The following is an 18,085-nucleotide window of genomic DNA, read 5'->3' on the forward strand; positions in this document are numbered from 1 at the left end:
GCCTTACAGCACGGCCCGCCCGCCGGGCGCCAATCAGGGCGCAGCGCTCACGGTGTTAGGCCGAGCCCCGCGCTTGGCGACCGGGAGCGGGAGGGCGTTGGGCCCGTGGAGCTGCTGTAGCCGCCCCAGTAAAGGCCCCGGAGGAGGGGGCGGCCCCGCTCGGAGGTACCGCGGGGTGCGGCCCCGCTCATCTGGAGAGGGCCTGGGGCCTCGGGCGCGGCGTAACTCTTACCTGGGGGTAGCGGAGCCCTCAGGGCCTTCCCAGCGGATGCCTCAGGAGAGCCGGGTCAGCGGGGCGCTCCCCGGCCGGAGCGCGGCGCCCCTCAGCCCCCCACGCACCTGATAGCGCCTTTCCCCTTTCTCTTTTCACCTGGCATTTTCCCTTTTTGATTCAGCTGTGAGGTTTTTAACACGGGGAGTGGTTGCGTCTGGAGTTGTATCTCATTGTGCTCTCTTACACTTCAAATGTGTTTTCCCTTTCCTTCTTGGGCTGCAAAAGCTATGAGGCTCAAGTATTAGTTTTATTTTGTGGGTGAGCTCTTGTTCACTGCTAGTTAAATTCCAGGGAGAAGGTCTGTAATAGCATGCATCCTTCTTTTAAATAGCCTGCGCTATTCGCCTGAGTGAAGGGCCTCAGCATCCTGACAGGATTACCCAAAGGAGCTTCCACTGGTGCTTCTGGTGTAGCAGTAGGTGCTCTGCACCTGCGGTGGATTCAGAAGGCCTTTTTTTCTAGCTGCCTTCCACTTGGTAACCCCCTGCTACAGAGATATTACAAAATAATACTTGGTGCTTTATAGTGGTTCATATCTTTGAATTTCAAATAGCCAAGCAACTAGCTAATGAGAATGTAAAACCTAGTACAACAAGCAATGCAAAATGATTAAGAACAAATGCTTTGGATACAATTTATATTGAGGGAGTAGATTTAATTTTTCATTTCTACCCATGCTCAGACATGATTTTTTTTTTTTTTAATTAAGAAAATGGAAACCAACTTTTTGACATAACCAGTTTAATGACTCTGTAGCCAGGACTGTAAAAGCCTGTTCCTTTAAACATGCATGTCTAACTTTAGTGGGTAGTGCCGTGGACTGCAGTGGTCTGTTTCATCTGAGGAGGTATGCTTATAGGTGGAAGCCCTTGTTTTTGAGGACATGTTTCTTGGCAGTTTCCATTTATGATGGATTTTGTTATATAATGCTACATAGTTTTCTGAAGGAAAAAAAAACAAGTGGAAAAATGTTAGTATTTTTTGTGCATGAATACATAATTGAGAAAATACTTCAACTATTTAGATCAGCTATCTGAGATCTACGAACTATTGACAAAGCAGCATTTTGCTGTTCTGATGGCTTTTTGTCTCATTTCTATACATTGTTTTATAGGCAAGTGTATGCTCAAGCTAATTTTGATTTTAAAACTATTTATTCTTGTAGAAAAGTAATATCAAATTTTATATTTCAAGGGTAGGATAAATCTCAAAAGCAGATTCCTAATGGAGACATAGTAATTCACAACACCTTTATGGCCTTCAAAAATGTGTTGCCTGCTTGAAGAGGAGAAAGCTAATAAACACCAACGTGCTAAAAACCTGTTACAATGGGCCCAAACAGGGAAGTCATGTTTCTACTCTTAAGTATTGGAAGAAATTACTATTAGCACTGCTGCCTCCCCCTAGAGCTTCTTAACCACCATGTGGATTAGTCTGTTGCTGAACTGTTAAGTGGCGGAGGTGGAAGAGTAGATATTTGCTGGCTTAGTTCTCAGATGCGCTTGTCTGATTTGGATAGAAAGTATCATCCTGATAAAGCTATTTAATTTATTTATAATAATTGAGAAAAATGATGCCATAGTTACTTGCCACACTACAAAGATAATCGAGCTGTAAAACTACCTATTTCAGATCCTTGTAATGCTGCTTTGTTGCCTTTTTCCAAGTTGCTATGTACCTTACAGCCTGTTTTAATTGAGTTGTTGATCTTGTGAACAAGTTGCATCTGTGTCTGCTTTTCATGCAATCAAAAGATAGGTTTGTAAAGAGCCTTATCATCCTGCCCAAGGCCAGGATTGCTCCTGTTTTTCTGATCTTGAAGACATCCAGAAAATCATCCTATTGAAAAAGCCAGAGCACTCTTACAGAGCCACGTTGTTATCTGCAGGAAGCATAGATCTCTGTTTGCACCTTAGCCCCAACTGGAAGAACTGATGATCTTGGAGCCTCCAAACTGAAGCCGATTGCTTTCAGAGTCCAGGGTTCCCAAGGTCAGAGTTTAGGGACTGAAATGGGAGTAGTGCAACTGTCATGAGAATAGGTTAATACACCTTCTCTTTGCACGTCTTATAATTGGTCCTAAAGTAATAACCAGTGTTATTTTTTTAACCTGTGCAGATTTTACCTACTTTTGGTGGTCAAGGCCGTATAGAGTGCTCTAAGTATTTCCACCTTTGTCCCCTGAGTGTAAGTCAGGGCAGAATCAAAACATACTCAGTCAGTCCTTAGAATAAACAGAGGATATTAAAGATTACTTTCAGTGGCAGTAGTTAGGTTTTCATTAGGAAGAAACTGGCAGTGTGAAGTTTTCCACTTAGGTGTAGTATATGGAACCTGAGAGAATAGAGAACAGAACTAAATGTTATGAAACCGTTTTGAAATGGGTATCCGCTTTCTGTGAATGGCCATGAATCACCTAAGCAAACACGTGCATCTCAAGGGGGAAATGAGATTGGCTGTGAGAGCTGCTGTCTGTGCTTTGAAAAGGTGCCAGATAGCAAGAAGCACCGTTATTCTTGGAATTCCCCAAGAAAAATTATGACCCTGAACTGCATCCAAAACAGGCTAGAAGGTAGCCTGTGAAATCTGGACTAAAATGCTTGTAACATTTTTGTGGAATCTTCTAAAGAGGATGCTGCTGAAGTCTTACAATTTATGGACCTCTAACTCACAGGTTATAGTCCTAACACAATTTCAGACATGGTGGGTGAGCGGATTTCTCTTTGTAGTTACTGGGAGTTTAGATCTATATCTCAGGAGTTCATGCATGTATTTACGTGTTTAATCTGCTCTTTCCTCCTCTAATTTTTTGGTGGTTCTTCTTGGCCTGTGAAAAAAGAAATGTGGCTTTTAAAATACAAATGAAGAACTTGCAGGTAATTGCCAAATACAGCAAATGCTCTGATCTTGAGAACTACCATCTCTCTACATTAGAAACCTTTTCCTCCTCCTATACCATTTCTGATATATTGTTTTAGTGTTAATGGTACATCGACCACAGAGTATAACAGTTCCCAAAGACTCACACAATGTTTTACTTCTGTGCCTGTTGTTGTAAGATAAATCTTTGAAGTTAGGATTTCTCTTCACTGGCAGAATTAGAAGAATCAGTCAGTTCAGCTACGTAAGCAGAGTCCAGGATGAAACTGAATTTTGGGGTGACATAGTACTGAAAGAAATATTTAAATAATGGCTCAATCACTATGTTAATTGTTATTTTGTTTATTGGTTCTTGCTTTTGTTTTAATGCTCCTTGGACATTCTCATCAGAATAAAGAGATGGTAATTCCATAAAAGGCATTTTTGAAGGACTGTACTTTTTGAGTTACAATGTAAGAGAATCTCAGTTTTGTAGAACTGAGCATTATTTAAAAAAAAAATAGTTCAAACTTAGTTCCTGTGTTTCTTAGGGCTGAGAAAGTTAGCTCTGCTTTTGTTACTGTACTTGTTGATCTTATTTTCAAACAAAGGCTGCATCTGATGACATTCATAGCAGTAATATTTCAAGGGCATTTAATTAAAGGGAATGAATCACTTTAAAGACAGGACTGTAACTGCTCACAGAGCTCTTTTGCAGCATGGTGGTAGATGAAATGTGGCATGTCGGTAAAAAGAGTCATAACACTTCAGAAGCATTAGTGAGGGCGGTCTCCTACTGGAAGTACTCCAGGGTTTATTTTTAAATGCCTGTATTGAATGTTAAAGGTACTCTGTGGGTAAGATTTTCAAAGTTGTCTGGGGATTTGGATTCCCAGAATAGCTACTAAAATGTGATTATTAGATTTGAACTTAGGTGGTAAATATCTTTTGGAACTGTTGACTTTAGTTGTTAATATGGCTGTTAAGAGAGAAAGCATCTGAGAATGCTCTGGCCTGAACGACGCATGCTTTTCATGAAGCAGTTTAATAAACAATTTGTCTTTAAGTGTTTTCCCATCCTCTGGGAAGCTATTACAAAAACGTGTGCCCATGAATGTTTTATTTGGCATTAGGATAAATGTATATGTTCTTGATAATGTGTTGGATGAAGGAAATGTTCATATAAGTGGAAGAGTGTTGGTAGATTTAAGGGGGGGAGGTTTCTTTTCTGTAAATCACACTCAGTTTAGGAAATAACTTTGTCAGTAACTAAAAAGACCAGAGGAATTTTGCATCTAAAGCATATGTGCTTCCTGCTTGGAAGGCTTCAGCTTATTTGACTGGAATTTAGGAAAGGTTACTTGTGCAGTTAGCTCAGGGATGGAGGGGTAGCGCAGTTAGTGATATGTTGTTCCTGTCAAACATGTTTTAATTTTAGTTATATCCACAGAATTTAAGTGGGGAAAAGTGGCCTGTTCCTTTTCATTTCAAACTGAAGGTCCAACAAAGAAGACTTTTTTCTTTCTTTTTTCTTTCTTTTTTTTTTTAATATAATATCCAGGTCTGCCAAATTAGGAGCCAGCCCAGGCAGAGTACCACAAAGTTAATGCTTTTGTTTGCTAGTGGTTGCCACGGAGGAGAGCTGCATGCAGACATGGGCACACATCCACAGGAGGAATTGGTCTTTGCGGTGCTTCTTGTTGAAGTACTTGAGTAGTAGGTTTTCAGCTCCGCAGACAGGCACAAGTAGAAAACATCACACGTCCAGTTTCTTGCTAATGAAAACCCCAACTGCTACTACTGAAAGTAACCATGAATATCTTCTGTTTGTTCAGAGGACTTACTGAGCTTGTTTTGAGTCTGCCCTGATTTACATGCACAGGCATAAGGCAGGGATGCGTAGAGCACTGTACTTCCTTTTAGGTAAGGGAAGGCTGCTATTAGGTCCTTCTGGAGCTGTCTCTTGGCTGAACAAGCCCAGATTGCTCAGCTTCTGTTCAAGGGGCAAGTGCTCCAGTCCCCAGCCATCTTGGTGGCCATCCGATGAATTTGTTCCAGTTAGTCAATGTCTTTGTTGTACTGGGGGGAGGAGAGAGTCCCAAAGCTGGATGCAGTATTCTAGGTGTGGTCCAATGAGTGCTAAGTAGAGGGTAATAATTACTTTTGATTTACTTGCTATGGTCCTGTTAATGCAGGCCAGATGCTGTTCACCTTCTTCAGGGCATACTGTTGGCTCACGTTCACCTTGCTGCTGCAGGAGTCTTCAGCTTCCCTGTAGCGCTGGCTGGTCTATGTTGCACACTCTTCCAGGATGTTTGCCAGTGTCACAGCATGGTTTACTCTGTGTCCATGAGGCAAAAAAACAAAAATGAAGAATGTTAAATTTCAGCAGACTTGGGGCTGGAGTAAATCCTGCCAAATCCCATAGGGTTTATGTGCTTTTCAAGTACTGTGCTCCTTGATCCGTTATTTAGAAGTGCTGCATCTTGTTCGATTGTGTTGGTAGCAATGAGCTTGTGGTTTGGGGTTGCAGTATGTAGGAATAGTGTATCCTAATCTGATCATGGACACAATGAGATCTGGGACCTGGTTCTGCAACAGTGTCTAATGAATGTGGCCAATTCTGCATCTGGTAGTCAGAGCCCAGGGGCTTCTAATGTAATCTTTGCGTCTAACTATGCAGAAAGAATTTGAGATTTTTGTTTGAGACACACTTTACTGCCAGGCACATGGTCATGTGCTGAAGGAGCTGATTAACTATATCATATCTGGTTAGTGTGTGGATGTATCTTTCCTCAAGCTTTATGGACAAATAGACCCTTCACTTCTGCTTCCTAATATCATCTTATGCTACTCCGTGCATAATTATCTAGTCACAACATATCTAGTTGAGACATGTTTTAATAGACATGAGTCAGTACTCTTTATTTTCACTCATTGCATTGTGACTCATTACACCCACTGCATTATTAAAAATGCAGAAACGTACCTCCATTTGGATATTGTTAAAAGCACTGTAATGACTGGTTTTAAAAAGTATGTTAAATGAACAATCCAGTTGAAAGTATATCTGGATGGAAGGGTAAAATGACCCCAAACTGTTTGGTTTCATAGCTCATTTCCAGTGGTACTCCCATCTGAAACCACGACCCCTATGTTGTATTAGGGTCTCCATTTGGGACTGTTCGATGAACGCATATGTGGACTTGTATAAAGGCTGTGCCCCGAACAGGTAGTTAAGATGAGAGGAACTGGTGAGACATTGCTCATTCTGTACCTTAACCAACCTCAGCCTTGGAGGACAAGTGCTGTCAAGAGTCAGTGTGCATCTGTGACTGGGCTCTATTTAGTGGCTTTGTACATGTGTTGCTGTGATCGTGTGCAGTTTCTAATAAAGTCATATGTTTGTTTTCCTGTCCCATTTAGGATTATTTTGAGGACAATGTGTAAGAACCATCTCTCTTGTGCTGTTGGCAAAATGGAGTCACGTCTGCTTAGCATTTTGAGTGAGACACACTGCATATGAAAAAATGATATCAATCACAGTCTGAAATTAGAGATATCAATATGATAAATAAACAATATCTGTGAAACACTCATACATTACCATATTTTAAATTTGCACAAGATTCTCTTTGGCAAGAAAACAAACTAGCACTTCATGTTTCTCCTCTCACTAATGGCCTCAATCTTAAGAAATGCCAGCTTGTGTTTTTTCTTCAAGTGGTGGTCCAACAATTTCAAAACAGATGGCAAAAGTCAGTCTTTGTGTTTGAGTCACTGCTTTGGTTAGTATGTGACTGTGATTAGAGCAGTAATTTCTTGTAAGAAATCATTTGATTGATACTGCTGGCTGTTTGTTTTGTGGAAGTTTGTTATATTTCGTAAATTACTCTTTGCTTGAAAAGGCTTGTAGAATTCTTCTGAGTTTACCATCTGCAGTTTGCAATTACTTAGCGACTTTGAGTTACTTAGCGATAAAAGCCAAGTGGAATTATTGTTGGTTCCTGGTTGTGTTTTGTAAATAACCACCAGAACTTAATTGAACTGAGTTCTGATCCTCTTTTAAAAGTTTTATGAGCATAAACAGTGCCATTTAAAGTTATCCTGTTGCATGCATCAGTGTGTTTACATGGTCAAAACTGTCTTTTTGTGTCTACATGGAGCTGTAGGAGAGAAGAGCTCTGGACTTGGAGAAGGTGAAGGGAAATTCATCTCGGTAATGCTGAGGTGAATATGTGGCTGCGGGTGATTAATCAGGGAGGGGGGCATATGGTGGAATGGAGCTGGAGAAGAGCAGAAGCAGGTGATTAATAGGAGTGACCATGAACTGCTAAGTCCTTAGAGACCGATGTTCAGAGCAGTGCTCAAACACTGACATGCTTGGTTGGGGTAGCCATGGAAAAGTTGGCTCTTCAAACAAGATCAGATATTCATTGCTAGATCAACATGTATGTTAGACCACAGAGGCTAAATATGGAAAAAGCCATGTCAGATTAGACTGACTTTTCCAATGGTTAGGTTTTACTGCCTGACCATGCATTTCCATCATCACCATAGCACCACCATCATCACCAAGCATTTCTACGGTGATGATCTACAAGTGAAATAATAAAAAAAAAAACCCACCCACACTTTACTTAATTTAAATCTATTAATTTTGTTATGAAAATCAGAGGTATAATGCTGCAGACACAGAGCCACTGATGATGGAACCAATCTGGGTTGTGGTTTAACAAAATATTAAGTTCAACTTTCGGACTCCTACAAGTGGTTTAAAAATGTGTTGGTGCATGACCCAAAGCTTTGATCTAGCATAAAGCTTCTCTGATAGTTCAGCTTTGTTTAAAACACTTACTGGGTTATGCTTGTGCTGTTTATATCAACAATTGTCTCTTAGTGCTACAATTACTTTATACAAGAACAGGAATCACCCGTCCTCTGACAGCCAATATAAAGCTAACATAAAATTATAAAGCCAGTATAAGCTTTGTCACTTATACTCCTACTATTTCAATCACATAAAAATATGATCTGTATAGATCCTGAAACAGATCAAATTTCTGCTGCTGGCTGATCCAACAGCACATAGATCTGGTATTAGCGCCCATGGAAGCCTGGTCTCACCTATGGATAAGAACACTTATGTTCCCTATGTTTCTGAGTTTCACTTCTTTGTTCTGTAAAGATGTTAGCTGTGGCCCAAGTAACTGAGTGGCAGTCATGCTGTGCAGTCACTGGATGCAAATCCCGCGAATTGAACTCATCTAAATGCTTCCATAGAGATCAAATGAGTAACATGAGATGAGATGGCAGGCCTCGTCTTAAAGAGTACATAAGATAGAGCAACTATTAATGTAGTTACTGGAAGCAAAAAGACAATGAAGGCTTTGATTTTTTTTTTTTTTTTTTTACCATCAATGTAAGAGACTGAAAGCTGAAATTATTTTAAAAGGATAGAATGATGTCCCTCTTGCTCAACTTTGCGGAACTGTAATACAGATTGACTGAATTCAGAGTAAAAACACAGGAGAAGTAATAAAAGAATCTACCGTTTTTGCATCTGAGTTCAGATTAGGTCATACTGAATATTATTTCATGGCCTTTCTCCAGTGGTTTGTGAGTACTTCCTGAAGTCAAAATATATGTTTTTGGATGATTAATGGTCAGTAGTTAAATGAGGGCAAGCAGTGAAATATTCTGAGGTTGCAGAACACAAAGTGAATTGACAGAGCTTTCCAGCACAGTTACAACATCCTCCTCATGACAGGAGAAACGTTATTTCACTGTCCCCATCCGCTTTGACTGGGATTTTGCATTTCCCATGAAACTACTTCAGTCATGATGTAAAATTTAATAACAGCAATGTGCATTTCACTTCTTAAGGCACTTTAGGCAGAGAAAATAAGCGAGCAAGCCAGCAGGATATGATAAGAGAAATCTCCATGGATTTGTAATACTCCATGGATTATGAAGTAGGAAAAGTGGATACATGGATGTAGGGGAAGTTGCATGCAGTGCATGCATCTGTTTTCAACTATTTTGAAATTTGGATTATTTGCAACATATATCTATATAAGTGGAGATTAATTTAAGTGTCATGGAATCATCACTGTTTTATTTAACTGTATCATGAGGAGCAGCTAAATGAGCTGAGCAGTACTGCAGAAGAACACGGCGTTTGTCCTGCCTTCCTATTTTTAGATTCTTCCTGAAATAAGAGGAATAAGTGGTATAATTCCAACCAGGGTTTTCTCATGAACACCTAAACTACTTATTTAGCTAAGAGCCTGATACAGAGAGAAAATGTCAATTTGGAAAATGCAGTGTAATGTGGATTATTTTTTAAGTAATTTAGAGTTCTCAGGAGTAAGATTCCAGGCTAATTACTCATGTCTGTCAGGGCCCGCCCTGGAAGCATTGCCTAACTTTGACCTGCTTCCAACTGTCTGGGAAACAGCCAGGTTGCTCAGTGGAATTAATAAACATTCAAAGGCTGTTTTAGCATATTTTAAGCATGTCATAAGCATATCATCACCAAGGTTTAATTGAGGGCTCCTCATAATCCAGATTTTTAAAATCTGATGCTGTTCTCACTGAAGTCAGTTGGAGTTTTGATACTGAGAAATTATTGTTCTTAAGTTGTAAAAATCTGTACAGTCTTTACTGAATAATTTATTACTTTCAGTGCTGGATGCACCAGAAACAATTCTGGTACCATTCCTGTTCCCAGGTGTAGGAATAGCTGTAATCTGAGTAGCTCCCTATCTTACAGAACCTATTTACCTGGTATATTAATGATGTAATTGAGGAAAAAAAAAAATCCTTCAGAAGCAGAAGACTGAATGGTAATACGTGCATGCTATTTTGAGGGCCTAAAGACCATGGTAATTGCCTGAACAATCCCTGAGCCTGTCCCACGTGATACAGGAATAGAAGCTCTTTGGAAGCCCAAAGGATGCTGCTTGCCTCGGTGTGGTTTATGGCTTTAGTGTATCTTACATTCTCCGTATGTTCCCAAACGCCATCATGCCTACAGGCTTTTTGCAATATGAAGCAACGGATTTAGGAGAACATCATGCTTCTGGCTACTTTGAGGACCAGTATTTAGGATAAGCATATGGCCTGCTGTGAGAACTGTTGTGATTTCTACTTGTGAAACCCTGGCCAAGAATGATGGAGGCACTGGGTTGAAATGCGCTGAACTTGTCATCGCCCTTTTCCTGATAATGAAATGTTTCAGTTTATAGACCTGTCAAATCTAGTACTGCCACTTGCCTTCTAATTCTCCAGTAGTATCTAGTGATGTTGCTCTCTCAGTAATATTTACAGAATGTCTTGCTTTAAACAGAAGGAGGAAACAATTTATTAAAAACAACAAACAAAACCCAAGCCCTCTTCCTCTCTTTTTCCATTGTTACACGTTTATTCCTACTAACTGAACCTTTTGAGACGTATATCTAGAATTATATTCTATCTCAAAGTCTAGCCATGTTCACATATTTTAAAAGAAGGCATTGAATATTATTAGGAAAAATATCTGGGTAAATGAATATGTGCATGTAATAGTTTCAAATAAACGAATATGTTACATGCAGAAATCAAAGTTACTCACTCTTAGAGTAATTCTGTAATGAGAATAAGGAGAGAGACGCAAAAGCAGGCAGGTTTTACTTCACAGCAACTTGATGTTGACTGCCATGTGCCCACAAATTGAAGACAAAATTCTTGTATGCTTCTTAGGGATTTAAGTTTCAAGGCTCAGCTTGGAGTTGCTGAATAGAAAGCTATGACAGATAACAGGTCGTTTGTAATAACAATCTGTGCAGGCTCTTGATAATACAATGCGATTTGAAACTGCTCGCCCAGTGTAAAAGAAAAGTGAGTCTATGTGCTGCGGACAAAAATGTAACAAGAGGAGTTGCTGTGAGGAAGCCTGTCAGGTTTGCTTGTGTGCAAAGTATTTTGAAGTACCTCACTTGAAACAGGGTTACAATATACACAGTGCTATTTTAAAAGAAATAGAAGTGATTAAGTATTCCCAAGATGAAAGTAACTTCAACTCTGAGAATGCATGGGAGTGCCTTAGATTCAGGTTCATCATCATATATGAATGAATTGGTAGATTCTTGAGTCTCATGTCATTCTAGCTACAGAACCTTCCTGACATTTGTGGTCATCTTGAGTGTGTCATGGTGATTAGTCACTTCAGCTAAAGGATGCTGGAGAGTTGTCTATTTTTTTTTTTTTAGTAATTTATGTAGTAGATGCATTATCCATCTGTAATCTTCATACTCCTTCGCCTGTGTTGAAATTTTATCTCGTGTGCATCTTTTAATCCATGGAAGCCAGGAATACTTTACTGAAGATACCTTTTCAAAGTTGTCAGGATTATTTTGAAGTCTTGTTTGTTTGGGATTCTTCAGAGCAAATTGAAGGCAAGAATATATTTTCATTGCTATTATTCTAATATCCAATACTATCCAGAATACCCAGAGCAGTTTTCATCTCCAAGCGTTTTAAAGACATCTTTTTTCCTTATTGACAAATTATCATTTTAAATTCTTAGATAAATTAAACCAAGGTAGAAAGTTGAGGCAGCTGCCTGAGACAAGGGATGACTGGTACCATATTCAGTGTTAGCACGTAGAAATTTCAGTTCTCTCTCTTTTTTTTTTTTTTTTAAATGGTGTGTGACTCAGATACCCACTAAATAAAAAATTGTTGACTCTTGGTCTCGGTGGTTTGGCCTCTCCCCAAATAATTGAATGGGCTGGATGAGGATCACTGAATCACGTCTAGTCTGGCAGGAATGATGGTGTAAGAACTGCCAGCCTGTAAGTGGAGAGGTCGTGGGATGCTCTGGAGACTAATGTCTTGGTGACATTAAAGCTTTTAATGGTCGCTGGTCAGGGAGGCTCCTTTGGAGTTGGATGAGCCCATTATCAAATCTGAGGCCATGGGGATGCCATTGAAAACTTGTATCTGCACTCCAGCAAAGCGCAGGGAGCCACCATACTAAGCCAGGGATAGCTGGTAGGGTAGATAAAGAGGCTTTTTTTTGCCACTTAAGCTATATGCACAAATATTTGATTTTGCTAGCTAATGAATCATGTCTTGGCTTGAGAAGGCTGGTATCGCTGTAAACCTCTGTTGGCTCCAGAACACTTACCTGGGAAAGTCTCCCGTGATGCCCAGATAGATAGCGAAGGGCCGTGGTGAGAAACTAGCGCTGATACCAATGACTCAGGTTTGGAGTTCTGCAGCCTGTGACTATGTGGCTTCACTCCCAGATCAACTGCCACAACCTGGGGAAACACAGTGCAGGGTGCTGCTCTCAGGCTTGCCTCAGCTCTGACTTCCAGGTTTGTATGTGTACATTTTTTTCTGTACACTTCACCAAGGGTCCAGCTCAGTCCCCCTGAAATGCAATGGCAAAATCCTCTGCGCAACTCCCTTGGGTGCCCTGCTGATTTGAACCACACAGTTCATCTGGTAACAGTAAGTGACAAGCTGGTGGCTTAGAGCTCCATTGACTGTGCACGTCTGCAGAGCAGAAGGCATACGTATTTATGTGTGTATGTGTGTGTGAAATTGGGTATGCATACTGTGAAATGCTGTCAATTGGCAGCAGGGCAATCAGACAAAGAGCTTTTGTTACTATCTCTTCTCTTGAGGAGCTTGTTGTGATCAATATGTAATTACTGTGAGAAAGAAGCAGAAGATCCAATGTTCCATAGATATGTATGTATATATATTTTTTCTATTAGTAAGTTGGATATCTTGCCTGAGTGTAATTAAGCTTAAATTGGATCATGTAAAAAAAATTCCAGAATATCAAGTTCTGTTTGTTCACATAACAGTCCTCATTGAAGTGTTTTTAGTTTTCCCTTCAGTGCCTGAAAATGAAGACATGAATGCTGAGGGAGAAAGGGATGAATGTATGGAAAAAAGAAAAAGAAACCCATCGAGTATAAGCGTTCTTACTTAGCATACTGAAGTCTTCAGCCTTGGGGTTCAGGGTGCTGGCAAGGAAGCAGAGGTGAGTGCAGCACCAGAGCTGGTGCTCAGCTGATGGGTATGTTAAGTTGGTGCAACTCGATGCCTACTGCAACCCGGTGATTTATAGTAGATGAATCCCAGCCTGAGACCTGCGTGGCTACGTGCCGGCGTCTCAGAACTCACACTCCTATCCTAGTTTTCCAACTCAGCAGGGATGTCTAGAAGTAGATTTGGAAACAGCACTACTTTTTTACCTCTAGAGGGACCACCAGTATCAGAGATGAAGCCTGCCACACGCTGGCAGTCAGCTCAGCACACTCCTTTCTCTTCCCTACTTGCTCTGCCAGAGACAGAGCGCTCCAGGCGTTACCAGATCAATAATAATGAAATAGCGAAAGGAGAGGGACTGTAGGAAGTGAAATTTTGACAAGAATTACATTATCAGCATGCTGCCTGCGAACACTGGGCTGCCTTCAGAGTGGCGAGAAATCCCTCTCCATACTGCTTGGATGTCTCCTGTACCGGCTGCTCCTCTTTTTCCTCCCCCTGAGAGGACTATGTAGGCAGAGGATTGTACTCATGCGTTAGGATTATTACTCTCTCATTTGTAGTTGTGGTTCAAACCACTTTGAACCACTGACCCTCTCCAGTCTGACCTCTTCCACCGCAGTCAGGGCAGAATGAGCCCTCAGAAAATTGTGGGTTACGTGATGTCTGGGGATCCCTGTAGCATTTTTGTCTCTGCATTAAGCAGTTGCACTGTGTGAAATTTCTGCTATGGCTAGTTAGGATAGAAAACTTAGCACTTCACTAAAAATGAAAAATCACTCATTGGCTTCTTGTTCAGCATAAATCAAGGTGAACATGGTCTCCCTGTTTCCATATCTCCAAACTGGTCTGAACTTGCTCTTCAGCATGACTACACTCTTTCAAGCAAAATTCTGCATAGTTTCCTCCTACTTGTTGCCAAAGGTGTCTCCATGATCTCTCTGATTTATTTACTTTTGATAACTACTTAGAGTGAAATGCTTTGACTACATTTTCAGCTTTTTGATCTTAAACCTCCATAAATGGGAGGAAAAAAGCTTTAGGTATGCAAATACAGATACATAGAAAACATACATATGAAAACACTATGCAGCCAGTTAAAAGATTAAGTTGAATGAAATGTGCGATAAACAGAGTCCGTCCTTTTCAGCTCAGAGCTCCAGGTCAGGGTTGGATAATAACGTAATGCACGTTTTTCTTAATTATGTTGCTCTGTTCTGACTGTTGACATAGCTGTGTTCTACCTAAGATGACCTAGTGTTGTAGTTACTGATATTTGGAGAGTTGAAACTTCTGTTTTCTCTTCATATGGAAAGCCTGGACTAGGCATCTTTCTTTAAGTTTACACTAAAATATGTATCTCTGAGCCTTCATGACAGTCTGTTGACTGTAACCTCTCTGCAGCAGATTGGAAAAGGGTGAGGGATGCTCTAGAAAAAATGGAAGAAAACTTGTACCGTTTTTCTACACCAGCTCTCGGGGACGAACTCTTAAAGGAACTGAAGAAGAATGACCTTGTTATTAAGGTGTTAGACTGGGAAGTTGATGATTTGGATTTATGTGTTAGCTTTGCAAGATATCACTTATCTGACCATGGGCAGGTCATTTAATCTCTCTGAGGCTCCATTTACCATTTACTTACACAGGCTTTCAGGGTACTGATTGTCTAATGCTTTGTAGAGCTCTGAGCACTGCTAAACCTTGAGCTGGTGTAGCACTGCAGGCATTGCTGTGCTTACTGGTCAGCCCTGGTCTGCTTTATGTGCTGCTTCTATGTCTCCGGAGCATGGAAAGACAGGAAGGAAGGTGACTTTCTGGCATGTTTTTATTCCCATCTCCCCTCACAGGATGTCTAAGTTTGTGCAGCAACAGCCTAATGTGGCAAGCGAGCAGCTGCCTGCATGGGGCGGAATACCACTTCGTGCCTGCAAAATGGATGATCAGAAACAAACCAACTGCAAAACATGCTGGACTCATTAAATTCAGGAGACTTCCCAGCCATAGATTTTGTTGTGTAAGTAACAAAGATCAACAGGTACTCCAACATCTGTGGGACTCAATAGCGCTATCTATAGTCTTCACGTACATTCACCAGCTTGGCTCGCATCCCTGGGAAAACCCTCTCTTTGGCGGCTTTTAGGGGAATGGGCTGTGTCTCCCCGGGGCTTGATTGGACACTTCTCAGCTAGCTGTTCTCCAGTGGAAAGGGACAAAGACGGAGCAATGGGACAGTCACAGGAAGTAAGGGGATGGCTGTGGTTGCAGGAGAGAGTTGGCATCATCACCCGTTTGCCTATTTTGAGATTTCTATTTGAGCAATAAAATGAACCCTGAAAGAGAGGACTGCATCCAGATTGGCCACGGTGGTGGTCCTTTTTGAGCAGAGAACCGGGCAAGCAGTTTACAGGTACTGAAGACCTTCAGTTTCAGAGTGCTAACAGTAGTTATTCAGTGTTCAGTAAAACTAGGCTAATAGTTCATTCCTTCCTTCTCCGTTCACCTTGTTTAACAGCCATTTTGTTTTTCTATGGGCATAATAACAAGGCAGTTTTGTCTCCTTTGCCCTTCCTGCTTGTTGGAGTTCTTTTAGCTACCGTGATCATGAAGCACCTGCTTTTCTTCAAGGCAGAAGCTGGAGATCAAAAATCCTGCTCAATGATTATTTGGTGATGGTGGGAGGATTTCATGCAATCCTCTAAGAACAGCAGGCTTTAATCTGCAAATAACACCCCACCAAGAATTAAAATATTACACTTAGATCTCTGTGTATCTATCATAATTCACTACAAGATTTTAAAAGTTTCACTGAAATACAGTGAGATATACAGAAATACAGTGACATACACACAGGGAGAACTTAAGAAATTAATCTGCTTTAGAAGTATAGAACAGTAGTTGTCTTGCAATAAACCAGTCTCAATCCTAGGGATTATTTAGCACAACTTCCTGTGTGTCCAGTAAACAGGAAGAAAAAGGCCATGATGCTTAAGGAAAAAGTAGTAGGTTGCACAGGTGAGTGAAGAGTAGTTGAAGTTTTTTTTCTGATAATGAACTCAGATTATAGGATGAAATACAAAGACTCTGGGGAAGACAAGTGCAAAGCTTCCTTGCACTTCAGAAGATCTTGGTATTGAAGCTAAGGGAAAGTTCCATTTGTAGCCCATTTCGTAAGGTGCTCATTTTTACTGCTTTTCACAAAAGGGTATTAACGTTTCTATACTTACTTTCTTCCAGTGACTGGCTTTTATCTTCATCAGTACTGGCTGCTTTCAATTCACAGTTCCAATGCAAGGTATGCTTCATGGCAAAATATTTTCTTTAAAGTGTTATGGTCTCTGTTCATCTGCACATCCAAGCCCTATGTGCAGCAATAAATTGATCTGCTGTCGGTTAATTTTTAGTATCTCTACTGAACCTGAATTTACCCAGGGCAAAAGCCTGTTTTTTCCTTGCCAGTTTGGAGAAAGCCTCCTCTTTCCCACTCTCACCTTGGCTCACTTAGATAGCAAGCCAGATGCCTTTAAAAAGGATCTGGGGAACAGTCCTCTCTTCTGGCAACATGTTTTGCATCACTAACAAAAAGCAGGAGGTTTCTCAAAAGAATCTCTCCTATTTCGTCTCTCTCCAAAATCATTCATTTGAACTGTAGTATTGAATTGCCTGAAATAGTCTTGCAAGGCAACTTAAAGAAAAAGAACTGCATTTAAAGAAATGGGCCCCTGTGTCATGGCGCAAGTCTGCTCTTGACCCTCTGGGTATCTGTGCATTACACATGGGGCAGAGAAATGCTGAACTGATAATTTCTGGTTGATGCAGCTGCCTATCCAGTTAGCTGAGAATGGCTAGCAAGTTTCAAGCCAGCCAAAACTTTTTTTTACTTTCCTTTTTTCCAAGAAATTCTTCCACAGAACATAGGCCACCCTGCGGGTCTGTCTTGCTGTTTCCAACAGTGAGCGATGCAACTCAGCTTTTCCGTGTGGCTGGGTGGTTGCAGTTGCTTTCCAGTGAGCAATGCCATCATGGAATGAGATTTGCTTTCCAAGAAACCTTTAAAATTGGTTAATTCCTTCTGTGAAGTATTCAGCTCTCACTTTAATTTCTTCAGATCATAATGCCCAAGGAACTTGTTTTTGCAAGCATCGATAGTCTTCCCCCCAAGAATTTATAAGAACAGCTCAAGATTTTCTTTCTTGAAAACTGCCTCATCCCTTCCCTGCTACCTTTTCATGTTCCTCCAGCTCACTTATAGTCAGGGTATTGCAGGTTGTCACTCTTGGGAGAAGACAGGGATGATGAAGATGGTTGGGGGTTTTTTTGGTGCCATCCTGTTCTTGCATCCTGTAGATATAGAGTAACCAAACAGCAGGAAGCAGTTTCATGGCAACCATGCTCTTTTTCTGTCTCTTTTTTGAAAATTATGCAAAAAGAAAGTAGGAGAACAATTGCAGAGACAGCCCTGGGTAATGGTTTTGCTGTTCTCTCAGAGTAGTCCTTGGGTGTTTCTCCAGTTTTTCTCTCTCAATCACATCCTGCTTATATAAACCAGTCTTTCGCCTCTCACACCTTTATCAGACCTTTGGAAAAACCCCACAGACAGCACTACTGTCCCAGTTTTCGCTGTGACTTCTCTGTAGCCAGCGGTTTTCCACTGTTTCAACTATTTTTACACAAAGGGACATTACAGTCATTAAGCTGAGCGCAATGTGGGTATCACAACCGGCAGCTTCAGAAAGGTGCTGCTACTGCATTGCTGGCAACATCTCAAAATAGAATGGCTTTTAAGGATGCTAAAATAACCTGTTCTTCTGCCCAACAGGGCTGAAGTCTCCATTATTGCACTGAATTTGTTACCTGCGTTTGCTGAGCATCCAACTCATGCAAGCTTTTACTTGTACGAGTCAG

The 18,085-nt window shown here is 40.8% G+C and overlaps 1 long non-coding RNA gene across 1 annotated transcript; it reads left to right on the plus strand.

Moving 5' to 3' along the window:
- The first annotated feature begins 70 nt into the window (after positions 1-70).
- On the plus strand, positions 71-16,508 carry LOC128911783 (uncharacterized). The gene is made up of 4 exons (XR_008467167.1): positions 71-165; positions 13,018-13,175; positions 15,031-15,197; positions 16,418-16,508. It is a non-coding gene; the product is annotated as an uncharacterized LOC128911783 (long non-coding RNA).
- Positions 16,509-18,085: the final 1,577 nt, after the last annotated feature.

Source organism: Rissa tridactyla, chromosome 6 (genome assembly GCF_028500815.1).
Source record: "Rissa tridactyla isolate bRisTri1 chromosome 6, bRisTri1.patW.cur.20221130, whole genome shotgun sequence".
In the NCBI taxonomy this organism is placed as follows: domain Eukaryota; kingdom Metazoa; phylum Chordata; class Aves; order Charadriiformes; family Laridae; genus Rissa; species Rissa tridactyla.